Consider the following 23820-nt stretch of genomic DNA (forward strand, 5'->3'; position numbering starts at 1 on the left):
GTTTCCCTAACTTGCCATATGTTTTCTAATGTTCCTACTATGGGCGTTTTATGATATACTTATGACAAGTGTTCTAATGTGATAACGTGTTTCCGGTCTACTGCTTATGTTGCAGAATACTGAGTAACCTGTGTGTTATGTGTGACTACTGCTAATTTGCAGAGTAACTAATGTGTAACGTTCTGAAAACTGCTAAGATAGCAGGATAGTACTGATATGTGATGTTTGGTCTGATAACTGCTTTGTGTACAATACAGTATATGTTCATATAATCTGGTGTTGTGTTTCCTTTGTTGTGGGGATATTGCGTCACATGTGTTGTGTGTGTTGTGCAAATGCTTTACACATTGCCTCCGGCTTAAGCCTGACTGCTCATGCTTAGCTACCAAGGGGGTGAGCAGGGGTTATCTTGGACGTGTAACTCCCTTGCCCTGACTAGACTGGGTAAGTTCTGCCTGGCTGAGGTGCATACCCTAGCCAACCAGAAACCCCATTTCTAACAGACTGGAACAATCCTACATAAGGAGCTGGATCATCTAGCAGGGGTGCATAAAAGCTAACAAAGACAAATCTTTCTTTGGCAATTAAACAGTGCACCCAGCACCATCGTCCTTTGGGATCGCAAAGAAAGTCAAGTGGCCGAGCATTGAGGCCTTTAGCTAGAAAGACCGCCACACCTCTATGAGCTGCTGGGGCTGTGGCAACCACTTTAAAATAGGCCATCTTTTGGAAAAGCTACTACGTAAATCAAGTGCATTTTCACAGCTGCGTAGGAGCTCCCGTCATGCTCAGCGGCTAAGCACCGACTCAGGAAGGACGCGTGCTAGAAGGCAGATGCGTTTATGGTGGTGCCGTGTTACTGAACGACAGTTCGACTAGGAGGATTCGGATACCTCTCACCCCCGCTTTTTGCCGTTTGCCGCTTGGAGTGGATTTGAGAACTCTCCCTCGGATACTGTGACCTTGGATACTCAGGCTGTCGGCGGAATCTGCTTTCAGTCCCAAAGAGGACTGATACTGCACGTTTGGAGTTCCGCCCTCAGGAGAGGAGGACTGGAAACGGAGGTGAGGTGGGGCTATGGACTGCAATGCTCTTTCTCACTTAGGGAAGTTTTCCTTTCTCAAACTGAACATGAAATAAGTTACTCTGCTGTGAGCAATGTATGGTGCAGTACATTTTTGTAAATTTTCAGCACATTAACACGTGAGTGCTGGAAAGCGGTTGGTTAAAAGGACACTGTCCCCTCGCAAAAACTTTTTTCTAGCGTAAATTTGGCGCAAGGCCCGTTTTCTTTTTCAGACGCCTGTTGTGCAAGTGGGGAGAGGAAGGGAGCTGCATGTTGCTTGTAAGGGCAAGGGCAGGGAGCAGCACTGTATAATGCCCAGATCTCCACACTATCTTCAGGTAAAAGGACGCCCTGCCTCTAGGGCTCCTAAAGCTGCTAGCACTGCTAAAACAAAGCGCCCAGCTCCGTCCGACAATCACCTAAATATGGATTTGTCTTCACATACCGTCCTTCCACCGACTATCGACTTAGCTCTTAGGGATACTTCTCATCACAGCTTATCGCCCTCTATGACTAGCTCGCAAAATGCTGGTTCTGACTCTCCGCTTGCAGAGGCTAGGAGCCCAGACTTGGACTTGGATTTAAATTTGCAGTCAACGAATAAAGTTAGCCCACCTCTGAATCAATCAGCCTTGAGCTGTAACACCGAAGTTACTCACAGCTGGGCTCTGGATATGGGCGCAGGCTCCAAACTACTCTATCCTCTGTTTGGTGTACTGGTGAAGGGCCAAAAGGGCGGTGCTCCTGCACTGACTAGCTACTCTGCCTCTGCTCCTCAGGCAAACAGCTCCCTACTTGATCTTTCCCACGAGTCCTACAAGTCAATTTCTGCGTCAGAGATAAGCACTACAGCCGGGCCCCACTCTCGAACTCCTCCGTTAAAGGACCCTCTGAATCGGCCCACGATCAGCTGAACTTTGAAAGTGGGCTTGTTTTCTCATGCACCCAGAGACAAGGCAAGCTCTGATATCCCTTCAGAAGATTTGCGCCTTGAGATCTTATCTGAGTCAAAAGCTTTGAAAATTTCGCAAAACGAGGCAAATCAGAGAACCGAATCGCAACTGAATTTAATTTTGAGTAATATACAGCAACTTAACTCACGTATTAAGGAGGTTGAACAGCGAGTATCTGACCTGGAGGATGCTTACGTCTCTATGGAACCGTCAGTGGCAAAATGTCAAGTAGATTTGTTAGACTTACAGATCCGGCTAGATGATGCTGAGAATCGCTCACGCAGATCAAACTTGAGATTTATAGGAATCCCTGAAGGGCGCGAAAATGGACAGACTGTCATAAACGTAATCACGGACCTTATCCTACAGCATGTTCTCTCAGAACCAGTGGATAAACATTTGGATCTTGCTATCATGTGGGCCCATTGGGTTCCCGCAGTACAGCCACCCTATGCAAAGTATCCTCGTCAATTTTGGTGATTTTCGTGTCAAGGAACGCATTCTTCAACAAGCAATTAAGAGTAAAGTACATCAGGTCCCTAGCGATTTCGCCTTCAAACTTTTCTCAGATATGTCTGTGGCAGCTGCACATCGGAGGAAAGAATTGAGAGGGGTGATTCCGGCATTCCAAAAAGCCGGCACTCCAGCAGGACTTGTACAGCAATCTAAACTTAAAGTGTTTTTTCAGGGACATTCTAATTTCATTCATACAGTTGATTCTGCTAAGACTTTGTTGCATTCAATTCAGAAGCAGTCGGGCAGAGGGAGGGGGTAGGATGCCGGGGATAAAATATGATTAGGAGAGGGGAAAGGAGGAGAGACTTTGCACTGGGAGGGGAAATGTTGCTTCAGAAAGATGGATTTCACAGAGTGTAAATCAAATGCGTCATTATGGTACTCATATTCTAGTCCTTTTTGAGTCTTTGGTGTAGGGCGCCATGCCAATGCACCCGATTAAAGAAGGATGGGGTTCAGGGGTGAGGGGTGGCCCCGGATTGCTCAGACGGGAGGGCCCCAGGCTTCGGCCACCCAAGGGTTGGGGTGCCGGTTGGGGGTGGGTGTTGGGAGGGTTAGTAAGGGGTGCAGGATCCTGGTTTTCCACACTAAATAGTAGCTGCGTGTATTTCAGAATGGTTAAGGTTATAAAGGGGGTGATGTTAATTAGATCAGGCCAAGGCTCAAATTCCCTGATGGGTTTAGATAATTTATTTCCTTGGCAATCTTCTATGAGAACTCATTGGCTAGGTTGAATTTTTCATTAAGAATAGTTTCCTGGAATGTCAACGGGTTAAATAATCGGAGGAAAAGGTCTGTAATTGAAGGAAGGCTAGCTTCCCTAAATCCCTCAGTTATTCTTTTACAGGAAACTCATTCCAGTTTAAAAAGTTGCGGACTTCCACATGTTTAAAAAGGAAGCAGCTGTTTCTCAAAGGGAGTGTATTACTCCCCATTTTCAGGTAACTTTTTAGTCCAGAACCCCAGGGGCACCCTTGTTCTTTCCTGCTTTTGCCACATTCTCCAATTTGCATATTGCCACTGAACGGTTACATGCAACTCAATGTCTTCTTCCTGTACTGGCCACAAGTCTAAAGACTGTTGAATTGCCTCCTTTGCCAAATCAAATGCACACTACTGCTGTTCACCCCATTCAAACTCATGTTTCTTTCTGGTCACTTTGCATCATCAATGTAATGGGTCAGTTTCACTCCTGGAATGATAGATAATTCATCCAGGTGTTCTGCCACCAGCCGGTGACAGATGGTGGGGCTACGTAAATACCCTTGGGGGAGCCTTAGCATCCTGAATTGTCTGCCAGAAAATGATCTTGGCACTCAGGGGCCAATGGTATAGAAAAGAAAGCATTGGCAATATCATTGGTTGCATACCAGGTTCCTGCATGCTTCTGTATTCTTTCAATCAGAGTCATGGCCTCTGGGACTGTGGCTGTCACAGGGGGTGTATGTTTATTCAGCTCACGGTAATCAACCATCATTCTATAGTGCCCATCAGGTCGACGAACTGGCCAAAGGGGATTATTCCATTTAGTGGTAGTTGGAGCTACTATACCAGCCCAAATAATTTCTTTCATAGTTTCATTTATTTCCTCGTGCCCTCCTGGAATGCGGTTCTGCTTCAAGCGGATTACTTTGGTTGATGGGGGCACCTTCACTGGGGGCATCTTCAAATGACCTACCCTCATGGCTGCCACTGAAATGTATCTCTTTGATCCAAACTGATAACAACTATCATCCAAATACAAAGTCATTCTTTTTAAAATGGCAATTCCCAGTATGTACTCCAGAAGGGGCACAATCAAAACAGTATATTCTCTTTTTGGTGTTCTTCCTATTTTCATTTGAACCGTAGTTTGACATCAGGGGTCTGCTTTCCCCCCAACCCTCTGATAGTGTATTGCTGACCTGAAAACTTTTTAGGATTTCCATAAATTAAAGAGGCCTCTGCCCCAATATCAACTAATGCTTTTTGCACATTTTACCACTTGCTGTCCAACTCTTCCTCCTCTTCCTCATGAAGAAACATTCTTCTCCCTCTCCTTTCCATCCTCCTGCACCTGTGGCTGGTTCTGAGTTGCACGTTTATTATCTTGCTTGTTTATGTTTCTGCTACCTTCCTTCCAATCCAAGCCTCTTTTATAGTACATCTCCCACAAGCTTTTAGTATCTATCCCATCAATCTGCTCCTTGCTGACACCATCCTTCAGTAATGCCATGAACATATCCCTCCTAGATACTCTATTGTTATCTGTGCGACCCTCAGATCACGAGGCTCTCTCTGGTTTATTCCAGTCCCCTAATTCACCTAACTTTCTGACTGACTCCAGCACATCTTTAAAAAACTGACCTGTCTGATTAATTAGGATAGTCATTACTACTTGCTTATAGAGTGGAGGAGCAAGGCAAATGCTTTTGTTTCCTACTATAACAGTGAGAGGTTTGTCTAACTCATGGTGAGCAGTGCTCAGGAATATGACAGGTTTCATTGCCTCCTCTTTAATTCTCTGCCTGGCATCTCTTAAGGCTGTCATGTGGTGGCCAATCTGACTCTGTAGGATACCTACGGTTACATCCCTCAACTGCTAATTGCAAAAGGGGGCTCTGGTGTTGCCCCTGATAACCTCTAAATTGGTGCTGTATTATGGGGTCAGTGCTAAGAGTATAAAACTTAGAAGCGCCTCCTATATCTAATACCCTCATTTACTTGCCCTCCGATGTCTGTGTGCATGCCCCTGCTTCCACCTTCTTGCCCACTATGTTCCATAGACTTGCCCCTGCTCCTCCTATCGACTGAGTGTTCTGTTGAGCTGCCACTGCCCCTCCCACTTACTTAACATAGTCATATGGGTGCTGCATGTCCCTGCCACCTTTACCCCGCCTGTCCAAGTTCCATGCCCCTAGGCCCTAGCTCCTGTCCATTTTGCTGCCACTCCCTCCTGCCCTCCATGCTCTGTTGTGCTGCAACTGCTCCTCCTGCCTGCCCTGTGTGGTCTGTTGTGAAGCCCCTTCCCCTGCCTTCTCTTGTCTGTGTCTAGCTCCTACCCATCCCTTCGGTTCTTCATGGTCCTTTGTGCATGCCCCTGCATGTTCCATCTTGCCCGCCATGGCCCTTGTATGCCACTCCCCCTCCTGCTTGCCATGCATGGTCTTCTGTGCTGCCACATCCCCTCCTAACGTTTGTGGATGGTCAGATTGCTGCCCCTGAGCCCCCTCCCACCTTCTGTCCATTTTTTCTGTGTATGCCAATATGGTCTCACTGTTACCCTCCAAGGTGTGTTGTGCTTCTTGTGCTCTTCTCGCCTGCCCTCCATGTTCAGCAGGCTGTTCCTGCCCCCTTGCCCCTGCCCTCCGTTTTCCATGTTCTCAGTCCATCCTCTCTCCCCTGCCTTGTCATGTCCCTTGTCATGCCCCTGCCCCCTCCCTTTTGCCCTTCATGGTCCATTATGCTGCAACTGTCACTCCTGTCTGTCTGGTATGGTCAGCTTGCTGCCTTTGCCGCATTCCCCTCTGCTCTTTGGTGTCCCCTCCCTATTGCTTTCCATGGTCTGTTGTGCTGCACTGCTGTCCCGCTTGCCCTGTGTGGTGTGTTGTGCTGCTGAAAACTCTGACACCTGCCCTGTAAGGCCAGTTTGGTGCCCCAGCACAACTCCCTGCTGCCCTCTGTTATCTAAATCCATCTCTCGATCCCATTCCTCCTGCCTTCCGTGATCCAATGTACTATGCTTGCCAACATTTTGAACTTGGTACAAGGGAAATTTTGAAAAAAAAAACTGGGAAATTGATTTTCTCTTATTGACTTATATTGATAAAGAGGACATTTTAGGGAGAAGACAGATAAAATAAATCCCTATTGGGCTGAAAAACATTGTCCGTCTCCTGCCTGAATCGGGTCTGTTTGGACGTATGGTTGAACTCCCACAGACTCTTCCTTCTGCCCTCAATGGTCTGTCATGTTGCCACAGACTGTCATGACTGTCCTGCATGGTTGGATTATTGCTCAAGTCCCCCTCTGCCCTGCACTCCGTGGTGTGTTGTGATGCCATGGCCCCTCCCGCCAGCCCATCTTGATCAGCTTGTTGCCACCGCACCCTCCTCCCTGCCCTCAATTATCCGAGTCCCCTGACATCTGCCTCTCCACAGTATTCTAATGAACAGCTAGATTGATAACATGCCATATTTATTACAAAAGTGTAACATGCCTGAGATTTTCTTGATGTAATCAAAATTGTAACACCTAAAACATTTCCTTTAGACATTATATAATTGAGAGAGTCCTATTTCTATAGAAATTATGGTTAGTGCTCTGAAAACTAAAATTACAAAATATTCTTTGCTATCTTTAAGTTTTTCATCCAGTGGATCACTTGATTATATGTTTCAGTTAGGGGAGAGGATGTGGCGTTATGGCCAGAGCTGCAGACTTTGCAACTGGGGAACCAGGTTTGCGTTTCAGCATCAGCTAGATATCCTGTAATTCTGGGCAAATCACTTAATCTCCCCTTTCCTAAAACCAAAATGAATGTGTCCTTGTGTAATGTAACTGATGGTCATGTAAACCACTCCAGTCCACTTTGAGTCAAGTCTGCGCTATATAAAACTGCAAAAAAAAACAAAGAAATTAAGTTTTTTCCACACTTCTGTCATTGGGCTATACTTTGGCAACGTTTGGGCTCTTATTTCTCTGATGGCAATCTTGGGAGACTTATTTATTATGACGCTTCCTAATTTCCTCATATACTGCAGTATCCTTAGTAGAAAATGATTTCAGTTTCCTACTTTGACTCCATCAAGATGGTTTTCAGATGTGTCACACTTTTGGCATACATTCAGAATGTTAGCACTCCTGTTGCTCATTAGAACATTGTAGTAAAGCCGCTGATCACCAGGGAGTTAACTGTCTGTCTGCTGCTGGTGTTGAATATGCATGTTTCAGTCTTCATGTCAGAATGTTTTAATGAAATAGAAGAGGAAGATACTTGAGAACACACTTAAAATGTGTCCTAAGTTTTCTTTCTACAACACTAACCATAATATATATAACAAAATGAACCCCGTCATTTTGTTCCTTTCTAAATTAATAGTTTTACCTTTTACCAGTTTGGTTAAATCAAGATGGCTTCAGCTGTGTCAAAATACTGGCATACGTAATACTGTTATTGCTCTAGTTGTTGTTTAGAGCACTCTGGGAGGCTGAAGTAGAACACAAGGAAATCAACTGACAGACTGCTCCTTTGGAAATTCATGTTTACTGAGAATGCCAGACCTCATTCTCATATGACTGAGAAAGATAGCGTGAACTTACCAAAAATATGCTCTCATTTTAACTTCTGGAGCACCTTCAATAACCTCTATGGGGAAAATTATGAGAAAACAGTTTTTTCTAAAACAAGATTCATAAAATCCCAGCAGGATAAAATCACCTTAGAACACACTGCAGTTCCTAAAGTTAGTATGGTGCAATCAACAAATAATTAATACTATAACTAAAATTTGTTATCACTACTCATACATTCTCCTTCTCCGTCAAAACCTGCCATTCTCTGCAATACTTTTCAGTGGGGTGCCATCATTTATATTGGTCCCAAGATGGCTGTCATCACTTTCTGGTTAAAGTGCTGACAGCCAATCAAATCTCACCATGAGAGCTATGCTTAGGCTCCACCCAGATATTCAAATTTGGAATTTCTTTAAAATCTCAAAAACTACAATATAGATTTACACCATATAAGATAAAGTGTAATCTATGGACCAAAAGCTACCTTTCTACAACGTTTTGTGTAATTCCGTCTAGCAGTTAGGTCTGTAGTCATGTCTAATAAGTATATGGGAATTAACATGGGAAACATACTGTCTTTAGACCTCCACCCCCTTTTTCTCTCCTCCCGCTTGACGGATCACCCCAAAACTTTCCATGCTCAACAAGACCCTCGAAAAAACATTTTTGGAAAACATTGTGGAGATTCTTCAAATGGCGTCAACGATATAGGCAAGTAAACAAAAAAAACACATTTTCTATGAAACCTAGTCCCAGCTATAACTATCTACTTATGGTCCCCAGGGACCGCCACCTCCACGGAGCTATATTTAAAAAAAAAAGAAATGGGGGTTGTACGTAACTGCCTGGGCCTTGGGGACCACAGGGCTATATTTAAAAAAAAAGATTCAGGCGGCCACCTGGACCCCCACCTCCCTTGAGCCAATAAGTATTTTTAAAATACATGGCCTTGGGGACCACCTCCCACCCCAACCTCAGGGATGGCTCCTGCTACTTCCTGAGGTGCTCGCCTTCGGGAGGTAGTTGTTTGCTTTTGCTTTGCGGGTGCTGTGACAGCTCCCACCACACAAAAGCAAACACTCTGCTTTCAGCAAGCAGGAGCTTTAAAAATGCTCATTCTTGCTGAAAGTGGGGAGTTCATCTCTTTCCTTGCCCGCAGACAAGGAAAGAGGTGAAAGTATTGCTCCCGCATGCAAGGAGCTATATTTACAGCAGCTCCCTGTGTGCAGGAGCAGTGCCAACTCCCGTAGGAGGTGGAGACCCGACTGGGACCGCGGGGGGCCTTGAGGCATCCCCGCAGTTCCTTACATTAAAAAAAAAAGAAGCACTTGCTTCTAAATTACAAATCATCCAAGTTTGTTTTCTATGCAGTTCCTCCCTGTAAAGATATCGAATGAAGATGTTCGAGGAACAATCACAATAGCAAAGTTAGAGACACATTACCTCAGCTTCCTTTACTGAGTTGTAGTGTAGGATATGGACTATACATTTACCCAACGAAGTAGCACTTACTAATTAGCCAGTAGAAAGTACTCTAGTTGGGTAAATATTCTGCTGGTCTCTTCTTGTATAAATATGCGTGGCAGGATTCATTCTAGCACAATACTCATTTCACAGAAATTCAACCTCAATGGTAAGTATTCCCTGATATAAACAAAGCAGGTGCCCAAATTGAAGGTCTACTTCTGTAAAATACTAAAATAGTAAAGTTGGGTTTTTTTTCTCTGCATTTTGCCTTAAAAAAGGTATATGTAAACCTTGATGGATGTGTTTGCATCCTTGCTTATTTTGAGCGCAATATCTCATGTAGTGACTGTGACAAGTGGGTTCTTTCTTGTCAACTGCTGCTTAGAGCAGACATTGTGTTATCCCTTTTTAAAAATAGAAGTATGTGAAATGGTCTAGAAGCCCCACCCTTTTGGCACTGCCCCATTTACATTAGTGATATACAACTTGTTCCCCCAATTTTCTAAGGAAGAAAGGCTGTGCATACCATGTGGGTTTGGTGATTACTGGGTGGGCTGCAGGGCATAGAAATTCATTTAAAAAACAAAAGGTGGGAGATGTGGCCACTGCCTAAGGAAAATGTCCACCTCATCTGAGAGCTCTGCTGCTCCGAGGGAGGAAAAAAAATGGCCCACTCTGCTGATACATGTCCTACATGCACACTTTAAACAGTGCCCAGCAAATAGGAAGGGGTGGTGCTTTCAGCGATCCACTTTTGGCAAACAAACTTTGAGAGAAACACCTCTTATAACCAAGTGCTCCAGAAGCTGCCTCACAATGCCTGTCCCTAAAATAGCTGACACAAGGACTCCACGTGGGTGAATCGCTGCTTGACTACCCCAGCATCACTACAAACATTCTACCTCTAGAGGTGAGCACTTAGTAGCACTACTCTACACTGCTCTATCAGGTTAAGATCCTATAATTTAAAAAACTAACCTACCGACCAGAGCAAACATGACACAGGCCCGCCCATCCTATGCCTGACCCTAAGATGGCCACCTCCATTTAATACAGCTCTCTGTAAAGCATGCTCCAGAACATTCTTACTTCTAAACTACACACATTGGGATGCTGGATTTCTCTACCTCACCAGCAACCCAAATTGCAGACAGGAGGTGGCTGAGAATAATCCCTTACACTCCAAAGTGCTGTACCTTGCTATTCAACAATCTGCATTTCAGCACCATATAAAATTATTTAAGTGTTAGTAACCCAGGAAGGACACCGACTTCTGCACCTCATTCTACCTCTCAACATTCGGTGCCTACATCAAACATCTCAAAGGATACTGAAATCCCACTAGGTGCACCCAATGTGAAATATAAGGTAAGGTCCGCTCCCAAAATGACAGACTCCAAACTACACGACCCCAAAAAAGGAGGGGAGGTCTAAAAGATACCAAACCAGCACCAAGGAGACACAAACAGGACCCCCTTGCCCCAGACTCCCCTATAAAATCTAGATCTGAAAACTCTGCAACTCTAGACCTAATTATGCAGTAACTCGACATGCTACACATGCTTGCTCAACCAACAAAATCTACCACATAAACTGTACAGAGCAACCTTGCATCTTTGAAATAAGAAATGATACAACTGGGTGCAAAGTCTCCGAAATAGAATGAATGATAAACCTCCTGGAAGACCGCAAACAAAACTCTTTTAAAACTTTATCAACCACTATCATGAGACTGGCTCGACTGGAAAGGAACATCACTGAAATCGAAGATATAAATAAATGGGGCAGCTTGAGCATTTTTGGACTTCCTGAAGTTAGTGAAAACTAAGCTCCTTCCTGTGCAACCTTCATTGAAAAATGGATCACCAGTTACTCAATATAAACTTAGGCAAGGACTTAGAAATAACCTGAGCTCTCACAGTGCCCACATATTATCCCGCAAACAGAGAAGCTACAAGAGCCCTCATTTCAGACCTCTCCGCTAATCACATACTGAAGCCATCCTCACACAGATTAAGAAAATACAGAGAATTAAGTGGCAAAGCGCCTCCATTGGGATCTCTCAAGGTTACTCCAAAGACACTGTCAAGAAACAAAAGGCATTCCTTTCCCAAGAAAAACTCTGAAAGTTCTGTCAATACAATTTTAGTTCTTTGGTCCTGCATGAATAAAAACAACTTACAACCGAAAAACCATCATTTTTAAAGACCCTAAGGAACTGCCCTTATACGTTGTGGAAATTCAAGACCTGAAAATTACTTCTTAAACACTGGAAGGAATGACAAACTCTGTAACGACCTTCAACTTGCTTCAACCATGTGAAGTATTTGCTTGAGTTGCTTCCACTTCCTCAAACCGAGACAGAATAAATAAAGTGGTCAGCAACCTACACAACCTTAACTAAAATAACTAACGAGCACCTACTAATCTACCAATAACCTAACAATAAACCTAACAATCTACTGTTAACCTTAACCAATGGTAAGATTTCTCTTCTCTTCTTCGATGACTGGTACTGTACCTATAAAGTGACCTTCAACCTTCTCTGATTAAATTGGATGTTTTATTATTGCCTTTAACCCTATGACTGATGTATTGTAATGTTTCATCCTCTCACTTTCAACATAATTTATATCTATCAAATCTCATGTTGACATTAATTAATATTGATAGCAGCCTCACATTGATAATAATATAATACAAATCTAGTGCCATCCAATAGGTACTTAGCTGTTGTCTAGTTGTTATCGAAACTGCATTTTGACCCACAGATTAGACAATACAAAAGTCATTAACGTTTACCCGCACTACCTGCAATTCAGTAACCTGGGGTCACTTGACCGACTCACTTCAAAAAGTGTTGAATCTATGCTGAGAATACGCTGGCACTATGTGAACATTATGCTGGTACTAGTTTGATATGTTGGTTCTAGGTAGACACCTTACTGGTAACTGGTTGTTGGCTCTACGTTGACACTATTTTGATATTATGTTAGCACTATAATGACAGTAAGTGGAGAATTTACTGCAAACTGTAAATTGTACTCTATAATTATGAAATACATCGGGTATCATTTTTCACAACACTAACTGTTGACATAAAAACTTAACTCAGCAGTAATAATGACTTCTGTCACCAACTAACACCCACCCCACAGAGAGGTACCTCACTCACAACAAATATTACACTTTGCATATATACTACAAGTACTATGGCCCTCATTATGAACACGGCAGTCCAAACCGCGCCGCCAGCGGTGGCAGTAAAAAACACCAACAGAGGAGCGGTCCAGGCCGCCAAATAATGAACCTATGGAAACACAGGCATCCAGAAAACCACCCACCGCCAGTAGAGGAGTGCCGACGACGACGGCAGAGTCCGCCCACAGGCCGACGGAAAGGCCAACCCGCCCATCAAATAATGAACCACAAGTCCGCCGCCAGTTCCGGGGCGGGAACCACCGCCATGCAAGTCCAGGCGGAAATGAACCAAATGTAAGGAAACACTCACCGGAGGCCCACACAACGCGCCAAAGCAGACATGGATAGAGAGCTGCAGATCATGCCAGCCCTGCTCCTTGCCATTTACCTCCACGACCGAAACTGCTGATGAAGACGACAATGGTAAGCACCCCAAACTATGAAACAAGGAAGGAAAGGGCACAGTTAAATACCCACCCACTCCACCCCCCTTGCAACGCACCCCCAATCCTTCACAGCAGCACAAGCCATACACCCCACAGCAAGAGGTACTTACCTGACACAAGGCAAATCCAACCTGACCATAGTACATACAGATGGCCCACACCCACAAACAGTGAAACGAAAGACCAGGGTTCATGAGTGTGCCGCCAAAACACAGGCCACACATAAATATTTATTCTAGCTCACAGAGACAACTATTTCCAACAAGGCCAATGACCAGTCCGTAGTGCAAGAAGTCCCATGGGCCACAATGGCCCCAACCTGACTCCCAAAAGTGCACGGTACTCCACCTAATGAGGCAACAACAGGGCATCCAGGCACCTCACGGAACACGGGCAGGGGGTAGTGGGGGTCGGGATTTGCGACGGGTTTGGGCTTGCACTTGCGCTTGGAAGGTGGAGAGGGTTTGGGTCTGGCTTTGGAAGGTGGGAGTGTGTGTTTCGAGTGGGTGGAGCCAGATGGACTTGGCAGTGCATGGGGCCTCTTCTTCTCTGGGGAAGGGGTACGGGAATGTGAAGGGTGGACAGGGGCAGGCTTTGAAGTGGAGAGAGTGGAAAGGGCAAGGAGGTGTGCACACTTAGGGACAAGACAGGGTGGGCCAGTGGGTTCGAAGAGGTCAGCACGGGAGAGGAAAAGTTTATTCGGAGCAATTAGCTTGGACCTGGAGGAGGGCGTGGGAGTGGAGGCAGAGGGTGTGGCCGTAAGTGGTGTAGGGGTGTGTGTTGTGGGTGCAGGTGACTGGAAAGAATGCGGAGGTGTGATGGATGTGTGATGGGTGGGTGTCTTGGTGCGTTTGTGTGTTTTTGGAGGAGGGGGGATGGACACAGTGGGAGAAGACAGGCTGCCAGTGTGGATGTATGTTGTGTGGGTGTCTGCAAGTCTGGTGAGTGTGCTGCATGTGTCAACTAGAGTAGTTGTGGTGAGTGCAGGTGTGGTGTCTGGTGTGTATGTAGGGATGTCTGCTTTGTGGTGAGTGCAGGAAGAGGATCAGCAACAGTGACTGAAGGTGCAGTGCATGAGGGTGTGCATGTAGAGGGGACAGACAGGGAGGCGGAAGAGGTAGGCACACTAGGAGATGGGGATGTTGCTTTGTGTGCATGTGTATGTTGGCTGTGTGAATGTTTGTGGTCGGAGGTGTGGTGCTTGTGTTTAGAAGTGTGCTTCTTGTGTGTTGAGGTGCTTGACTGCGCCAGATTGTGTGCTTTGGACGGGTGAAGGGAGTGGGGTGCTGGAAGGGGTAGAGGAGGTTGAAGGGGGGCCGTAACGACCAGGGAAACTGGCTGCAGTCAAAGAGGAGGCCAGAGCCTGAAAAGATCTCTGTAGACCAGACACAGCACCATGAATGTCATCCAGATAGGCATTTGTCTGCTGCATCTCTGATGCTAGCCCCTGGATGGCATTGACGATGGTTGTCTGCCCTAGAGAGATGGTTCTTAGGAGGTCAAAAGCCTCCTCTGTGAGGGCATCAGGGCTGACTGGGGCCTGGGAGGAAGTGCCTGGGGCGAAGGAGATGCCCACCTTTCTGGGTGAGCGGGCACGGGCAACTCGGTGGGGAGCAAAAGGGAGGGCGGTGATGGCATGGGGGGTGGCAGAAGATGTTACTGTAGTGGTGTGCCCACTAGGGTCCGCCACCGCCGGGGAGCTCCCATCGGAAGAAGTATCGGAGTCACTACCTCCAGTGGTAGTTGCCTCCCCCGTGGTACTCCCCTCGCCCTCCAACCCACTTGGTCCCCTTGGCGTCGGATGACTCTGCCTCCGAGGATCCTTGGGCAGCTGCATCCCCACTTGCCGGTGCCTCAGCTCCCTCGCCAGATGATGCTGATGTACACAAACAACACAAGAGAACAGGGATGGGGAGACAAAAAAGGAGAGACACTTGTAAATAGCTGAAAGGAGTGATTGTGTTTTATTTGTGGCAGGGATTGAATAGTGCAAATTACAGTGATGGCAGTTGGTAATGGGTGGTTGTCCTCTATGGCAACATGGTGGTAGCCTTGTCATTGGAATTGATGGGTCCATCAATGCTTACATGAGTTCTTATTGATTGTTAGCACTGTTTGGTGATTGATTGTGTGAGATGGTTGGTGGGCAGATTGTAGCAGAGTTACTTTTTGGAGGGGGACTTGTTTTTGGCAGGGGTTCCAGTCCCATATCTTATCCTGAGGGTCTGTTTGGGTGCCTGCTGTTGACCTTGAGGAGATGACATGGTTGGACCTTGTGTTTCCTCTGAGGGTAGTTTGTGGGATATTGCTGCTGTTGCTGTCATTGTCCGGTCTGTCTCCTGTGCTGTAATGGGGGGCTCCTGTCCTGTGTGGGTTTGCAGCAGTGCTCCGGCTATGCTGGCCATTGGGGCGTTGTGCTGTTTCCACTGCTCCATGGCCTGTTGGTGGTGTTCCAGCTGCATCCTCTGACTCTGCTCCAGGGTGAATACTATCTGTGCCAACCTGTCATGGGTATGCTGGTAGGCCGCAGGACCTCAGAGATCACGTCCTGGGATGCAGCATCCATCCTGTGGCCTCCCTCTGGGCCACTGAGGCCCTACCACTGGGCATAGCCCCCTGTGCCTGTGTCCCCTGCACAGGTCTGGCGGTACCACTTGTACTGGGGGAAGCGTCTTCCTGCCTATTGGTAGGGGGTGACTGTGGCCTCTGTACCTGTGTTCCACCAGTCTGGGGCCTGGATACACTGGTTCCACCAGTCTGTGGCCGTGTGGGGACAGTTGGCCTGTGCTGATATTGTTGGCTAGGTGGTAGGGGTGTCAGTGGTATCCTGGGTGGGGCTGCTGGATGGTGACAGTCCAGGACTGTGTGAGGGTCCAGCCTGCTCATCAGTGTCCAGGGATCCATCCCCAGTGTCCTGTGAGGTGCCTCTGTCTCCCTGAAAGGCACTGCCACTCCTTGTCCTGTCCGTCAGGGTGGCATGGGTGGTGGTGCCTGTTGGGGGAAATGGACATGTCTGTTACAAATGCAAGATCGGATGGGGTGCACAGGGCTGCGCTGTTTTGTGCAGATGTACGTTTTTTGGGCCATGCAGGGTACCTTTTGTGAGGTTTGTACTGCATTTTGTTTCGGAATTGTAGTAGCATTGTGGGTGGTATAGTGCCATTGTGAATCCTTGCAGGGGTAGGTGGCTGTGCACAGGGGGAGGGATGTGGGCCTGTGGGCATGCAGGGAGAGTGGATTCAGTGGCTGCGGGCTGGGTGGGGTAGTGGTCCTGGTAGGTGTTGGTAGGGTGGGGTGGTGCATGCATTCCAGGTGTGATGTATATGGGGTAATTGTAGACGACTTACCCGAGTCCATTCCTCCAGTGAGTCCAGTGAGTCCCTCAGGGTGCAGGATGGCCAGTACCTTTTCCTCCCAGTTGGTGTATTCGGGTGGTGTTGGTGGTGGTCCTCCCCCAGCCTTCTGGACTGCAATGTGGTGCCTTTGTGCCATGCCCCTGACCTTCCCCCGCAGATCATTCCATCTCTTGCGGATGTCGTCCCTGGTGTGTCGATGATGTTCCACTGCATTGACCCTGTTGACAATGGTCTGCCATATCTCCATCTTCATGGCGATGGGTGTGTGCTGCACCTGTGCCCCGAATAGTTGTGGCTCCACCTTCAGGATCTCATCCACCATGGTCCTTAGCTCCCTTTCTGTGAAGAGTGGATGTTTGGGGGGTGACATGGTGAGTGTGGTGAATGGTGTCGGGGTGGAATCGCGGTGAGGGTGCTCTTCTGTGGGTCGTGTGAGTCTTGTGTATAGTGCCATTCGGTGTCTGCTTCTGCTGCTCTCTGTCTTCTTTGTCCTGGTTTTGTTGCAAAGAATTGTGGGGTGTGTATGTGGGTGTTTTATGGTGTTGTGGATGTGTGTCAGGTGTGTGTGTTTCAACCTTATCCAATGTGTGAAATTCTTGCTGTTGAGTTCACTTGCCGCCCGTGGCGGCCGGGACCGCCAGTGGTCGTTCGGCTTCCACTGACCGCCAGGTGATTTGTGCATCATTATTTGGAGGGCGGGATGTGGGTGTGCTCGGCGGTGGCGGGGTGGAAGGTCCAGCATTTCTGTCGACAGGGTCCTGGCGATGACTAGTGGACTGATGATTTTTGGCGGATTCAGGTTTTGGTTCATTATATGGCGGGTTTCTATTCACTGCCAATGGCGGACTTCTGTTCACAGCCGCCACGGCGGTAGGCGGCGTTTACCGCCGTGTTCATAATGACCGCCTATAGCTGAAAATACATTGTTATAAACAACAGAATGCACATTATTATCCACTCCCACTAAATGGCAACTAACTCACTAGGCACCACTATGGAAACAACGCCAGGCACTCCAGCCACCATATAATATAGGTAAACATACGATACTTAGGCACTGTCCTAACTCTTAATACACACCCCATTCTATACAGGGCACGGCAAGGCTGCACTCTGGACCTAGACTTCACCACTCGTGGCCTCTATTGCCTCTCCTCAGTTAGATTTTGTAAGATAGCTCTCCATGGTATCCAGATTCAAATATTTAATCAGTCACTATACTTTAATTCTCTGCTTCCTCTCGCGCCTATTCTGTTTCTCCTCACGCATGCCGTCCTTTCAAACCCAAACGACCCCCCCCTTCCTAACCCTATCTCACCGGCAAACAATAACTGGCATTTAGCTGGTTACATCAACAGGAAGACTCACCTCCCAAAAAAATGCAGAATTTAGACCCTTAATGTCAAGGGTCTAAATCACCCAACCAAACAACAGGAAATTCTAGACTATACGCACAAACTTAAGGGAGACCTCATTCTCCTTCAAGAAACCAAAGTGGCCATGAAGAGGCAATCCTCCTAAAAAAAGCATGGGTTAGAGACTTATCACATGTCCCATCCACAAACAAAATAAAATTGGCTGATCACACTTCTCTCGAAAGCCTGTGTCCTCACTATCCTGTCCTCAGTAGCCAACACCAATGGCAGATGGCTTCCTACTACATTACAGAGGGAAAACACTGAAATTATAGTCATGACCATCTATGCCACCCAACGACAACCCTACCTTTTGGATTAATCTCAATAAAAAAACTCAACTTTACCTCCCACATGCAGAATGATTCTAGGAGGAGATTTCAATTTACCTTGCGACGCCACCCTTGACAGGAATTCTGCATGTCAACTTAAACCCAACAAATCCCATAAAATGCTAAACATGTGCAATTCTCTTAAACCTAAAGACATATGGAGACTATTCAATCCCACAGGGAAAGATTACTCATTTGTGTCCCATTCACACGATAAATTCTCTTGCGTTGATTTTATCTTAATTGACGAAACTCACATCCCAGCCACCTCTTCCCCAACTATTGAACCGATCATAGTCTCAGACCATGCCTGTATTTCATAACTCTACGATATTGCTTGCAATACATCAGAAACAAAAACATGGAGAATTAATAACCTCCTCACAGAGGAGCCCTCCTTCAAGGAAATAATAACAAAAGAGATTGATAAATGCACAGAACTCAATAGGTCTTCTGGGACGCCCTAAAATGGTCTATCTGTGAGCACATGATTAAACCTATATCAAAGAAAAATAAACTAGACAACAAAACCTTAGACTAACTAGAACTACAAATAAAAGCATTAGAGAAAGAACTCAAGTGCACCAATGAGAAAAGTCAATTAAACAATCTAATTAAACTCAAGTATGAACACAACAAGATTCTGCGTAACAAAACCCATCTAATAGTCCAAACAATCAAAGGTATCAATTTCTGTAGACGTAATAAAGCTGCCAAAATACTTGTGTCTTATTTGAAACTGACCCATCAGAAGATAAGAATAACCGCTATATCCAACAAACCTGGGGTCATATCGAAAAATGAAAAGGACATCCTAAATACCTTTGAAAAATATTGCCATACCCTGTACTCCAAAAGTTACAACACATCTTATGACATTTGCTTAAACTACCTCAGCAAAATGTCACCTAGATAGATGAATCAACAAAAGAATCACTAGAACAACCGATTTCTTGCAAAGAACAAAACTATGACAGCAAGCAAGGCTCCGGGCCCAGACACCTTCCCTGCATCATTCTATCAAACTTGGAGTACCTCCCTAATCAATCCCTTAGACTTATTTGCCCACTTCTCCTCCACTTGCTCCATTGAGTTCTCTCCCAAGGAGGCAACCATAATTGTTATACCCAAAGATGGGAAAGACCCATCCAATCCCAAGAACTACACACCCATATCCCTCATAAACACAGACTGCAAAATATACGCAAAGATCCTAGCCCTCATAATAGAGCCCATTCTCTAAAACAATGCATCCCTCTCAATCAGGATTTATCAAAGGGAGATTCAGCGTGGAAAATATCAGACTTTTTAGTCATGTGGTTGAAATGGGCAAACTCCTGCACTGACCAACCTACGTGATAGCACTGAATGCAGGGAAGACCTTTGATAAGCCTCACTCATCTCCTTCAACTTTGGCCCTGCTCTCTCAAAAATGTTCCCTTCTCTATACAAAGAACTGAAAGCTAGAGTAAACATCAATGGAAAGTTGTCTAATCCGTTTTACCAGACAAGGATGCCCTCTCTCTCCCTACTATTTTTACTAATGCAAGAACCCCTACTTACATTGATCAGAGAAAATCCATTTATCCCTGGTATCCATTTCTCATCAGGAGCACAAAAACTAGCCGCCCATGTGCATGAAATTCTCCTTTTTACCACTCAGGCAGAGTCAGCATTGCCGCACATCATATCCAATGACTACTCTAAATTGACAGGCTACTGCCTCAGCAAGGAAACAAGAGAGGTACTTCCTCTCAATGTGTACTGCTACAGCTCAAACATCAGCCCCTATGGACTCCAATGGGCCCCAGATAAAATAAAATATGTGGGAATATGGTTCACTCATAACCTTAGAAACTCCATCGATTTCAGCAAGAAAAAGACTCTAGATAACATCAAAGCTAGCTTGGACAAATGGCCAGCCAGGTTCATTACTTGGTAGGTAGAATAGAATCTATCAAAATTATGATTACCCCCTCATTACCTTTTTAATGAGCATGTCCCCCGTATACCTCTCAGACACCTTTTTTTTACTAAAATAGACATGTTACTTACTGAATTCCTCTGGAAGTCTAAAACGCCCAGAATTCCCCTAGAGAAACTGAGACTTCCTGAAAAAACATTGCAACCTAAACTTACCCAACTACCGGAGATACCAACATGCCTTCTTAGCAAAACAGGGGAGCCATTGGCTCCTAATCACCACAAACCCCTTGCTGCCATGACTCGCTATTGAAATCGCCCTCTCTAAACCCTTATCCCTCACTTCATTTATAACCATCAAAAAAATGAAAACACATCATTCTATAAGCATTATTTGCAGCACAACGCAGGCGCTCTGAACAAATGACAACAAACTACCCAACAAAATTAAACACTGATGTCAAGCCTCAATATGGTACAATGAAAATCTAAAACTAGAAGGGAGAACTATGTATATAGAGAAAGGGGCAGAAAAAGATATTCTCCTGGTGAGAGATAACAGCACTCCATCAGAAGCCATACCGTTCTCTCAGATTAAAGACAAATTTGACCTAAAAGACCTAGACCTTCACCTTTTCCTTAAAATCTCTTATAGCCAATAATAAACCTCCAAACCCGACCTACCCAACACATTAGAAAAATGTATCAAAGGTGTTCACCTAGTTTGCAAACTGTACTCCCTCCTATCCCCCACAAAAACCTCGCAAAATAAGCCAACACAAGACAAGTGGGAAACTCTACTGTCCAGCAACACTCCAAAGGTCTCAATGGACTGGCCGGCTACCTGGAGTAACCTCACTTCCAACATAATCGCTCCATCACTAGCACAAAGCAGATACTGGTTTGCCAATATGGCCCACTGGACTGTGGGCAGACTTTAAAATTAGGCCTCCGAATCTCTGACACATACTGGAACGGTAAGAAGGAAACAGGAGCCTTAACACATGCCAATAGAGTGCACCTCCACCAATCCACCAAAAAAATGTTGCCAGGACATCAGTCATACAATATCTCAAATACAAAATGGAGTCCTATTTTAGCCTCTATTACAAGGGCATCCTCCCCACTGACATTAAACAGGCATTAAACAATGAAAACTGTCTCCTATGGGACATTCTACTCACAACTGGCCTTATTGTTATCCTCAAGGAATGGAAAGACTCATCAAAACTATTCCCCCAGACATGGTGGGAATGGGTCCAGTTCACCAGAACTGCCTGTAACTCACTAAACTTATAGTTGAAGACAACACCAATGAAGAATGGTAAATTCTGGTGCAAACTAGACAACTTTATGTCTCACTTGTGTATGCAACCACGATCATCAGATCACTCAATCATTCATGCATTCCCTCACTCATTCTCCCACTCTCCCCCTCCTCTTCCCCTATTTCCTGCCCCCTCCTCTCCATACCCCCATCCCCATTTACTCCCTACTTTTCACCCCATCACCTTTTTCCTCTCTTCTCTCATCTCCTCTCTTTAACTTTGTCTCATTCATCTACAACTGAGGTCCCTTAATCATTAACAACAACATCAAAAACTGCTTTGTCACAATACATACACTGATTAACCTCAGCTCACCATAGCAAATAAATATACTTATCTCTACCCTCTACTTTTATAAATGTGGACTGACTCCTCATGGTATATCCTAAACTAATGATCCCACCTGATTGGATGGCATCATACAATGTATTGTTTATTTCATTTATGTTATTTAATTTTCCTATTGTACAAAATGCCAATAAAACAGTTTTGAAATGGGAAAAAGACAGAGGTGGAGGCACAAGTTACAGTTACCTTAGGTCACGAGTTATAGTTACTTGAAATAACTCTATAACAGCTGAATTTCTATGGTTTTGCATATTTCAACATTTAAAACATGAGCCTAACTATAATGTCACTATAATTTTAGTTTTTGTAAGTGAATTTCTATGTTTTTAATTCTATTTCCTAACTATAATGTCTCTGTAACATTTGTTTTTGTCAGCGAATGAATATATATATATATATATATATATATATATATATATATATATACATGTATGCATATATTGCCATTATGTAGTTACAGTAATACAGTAAGGGCCTAGTTTTCATTGGAAAAGTGTTTTCTCTTTTGCCAATAACTTTGACGCTATTTGAAGAATCTTCACAGAATTTTTCAAACTAGTTTGCCACTCACTTCAGCTGCTGTCTTGACAGTTGTGGGGTGGTTCATAAAGCTGAGGCAGAGAAAAAGGGGGGTCTCCACATGCCTTTTCTCCATACATTTTCAAATAGGTTCTTAAGACACAACTGAATTGCACAAAATTTGGCAGGAAGTTAGATCTTGGTGTGCAAATCGTGCCTTTCGTTATTTGGTGTAAATCTGTTGAGCAGTTTTACAGTATTTAAAGGAAAATCCAATGTGTCTATCGAGGGACACTGAGGCTCTGTGGATCCCGGAGATCTCATTCTGAGATCTGATTGGCTGCCAACACTTCAACAGGAAGTGTTGGCAGCCATTTTGGGACTCGGCCTCAGTGTAAAAAAATAAATAAAAAAAATAAGAATAAAAAAGGGGGGCAGGGTGGGAATACCCTGATCCTCTAGCCTTAGTGTTTGGGTAGGCAACAATTAAAAAAAAAAAAAGTGCGATCTCCTGAGCTTGGTCACAGTTTAGCCCTGGATGGGCCAGGTCCCGGCCATGCAGCATTTTAAAATAAGCATTTGCAATGCAACGGTTCTTGCATTTGCTCGAGTTAGAGCTATTAGCGTTGTAAACTCCTAACGTGACTTTTCTTGCCACATAAACTGATAATGAAAAGTAAAACAGTTTCACATATGTGAGCCGACGATCGCCATGAGCGTGAAAGTGACACAGAAAAGGAAACAGAAGTTCGCTCACAGTGAAATGTATCGGCAAAAGTGGAATTATCCATGTAACCGGCAAAAGTAGAATTACCCATGCAACCAGCAAAAAGAGAATTAGCCATGTAACAGGGTTGATGTCATGCAAAGCGCTTGAACACTTCCCAGCAAGATCGTGCTGCGTAGGAAATAAAAAGAAATAGTGCAGAAGCCAGTTGGAAAACACAGAGTTTTATATGTTTTCAGTAGTTTACCAGTGCTGTAGAGGAGGCTAAACACCAGAAAAGGCATGACGTATGCATGCCTTTCACTAATGAAATCAAGGGAATTTTAAAAGGCAAGCCCATGCACCAACCAAACTGATGGGTGTGGTTAAAAGCCTACAGAGAGATTACAACAGGGGGCGGAGTACTTGTGTGCACTCGACCATAAAAAAGGAGGGGGTGCACGGGACCCCCCTCCTAAGGCTCCTACGAGCCCAGGGGACCACAAGCAGCTTTAAAGCAACCCCCTGCTTGTGGGAGAAATGCAGGACGTGGGGAGCCAGATGGGCCCTCAGGGTCTTCAGGCTCCCCCTGCGGTCCTCTGTCTCTCTCTCTCTCTCTCTCTCTCTCTCTTTTCTCCTCTTCTCTTCTCTTCTCTTTGCTTTCTCTCTCTCTCTTCTCTCTCTCGCTCTCTCTCTTCTCTCTTCCATCCCATAGAGGGATGGAAGAGAGAGAGAGAGATTGTTATTGCAATGGTCTCTCTATATAATGACTTCAAAGAGTCAGACAAGCAAGATGTTTGGTAAGAATGTTATAGTTATGATTGAATGCAGGGCAGAACAGAGGCACTTCTGGCCTAATGGTCAAGGTCATGGGCTGTCACTCAATAGGCTGAAGGTTCAAATTCTAGCATTGCTTGGCAGTGTGTCTATTTTCTAGTGTTTTCACTGTTCAGCAATCCTAATGATGGA

General features: G+C 45.2%; 1 protein-coding gene across 2 annotated transcripts in view; it reads left to right on the top strand.

The window, feature by feature from the left end:
- The window catches only part of LOC138262058 (serum paraoxonase/arylesterase 2-like), a 444264-nt gene that overhangs the window by 59330 nt on the left and 361114 nt on the right, over nucleotides 1-23820 (top strand). The window lies entirely within an intron of this gene.

Source organism: Pleurodeles waltl, chromosome 10 (genome assembly GCF_031143425.1).
Source record: "Pleurodeles waltl isolate 20211129_DDA chromosome 10, aPleWal1.hap1.20221129, whole genome shotgun sequence".
NCBI classification, from domain to species: domain Eukaryota; kingdom Metazoa; phylum Chordata; class Amphibia; order Caudata; family Salamandridae; genus Pleurodeles; species Pleurodeles waltl.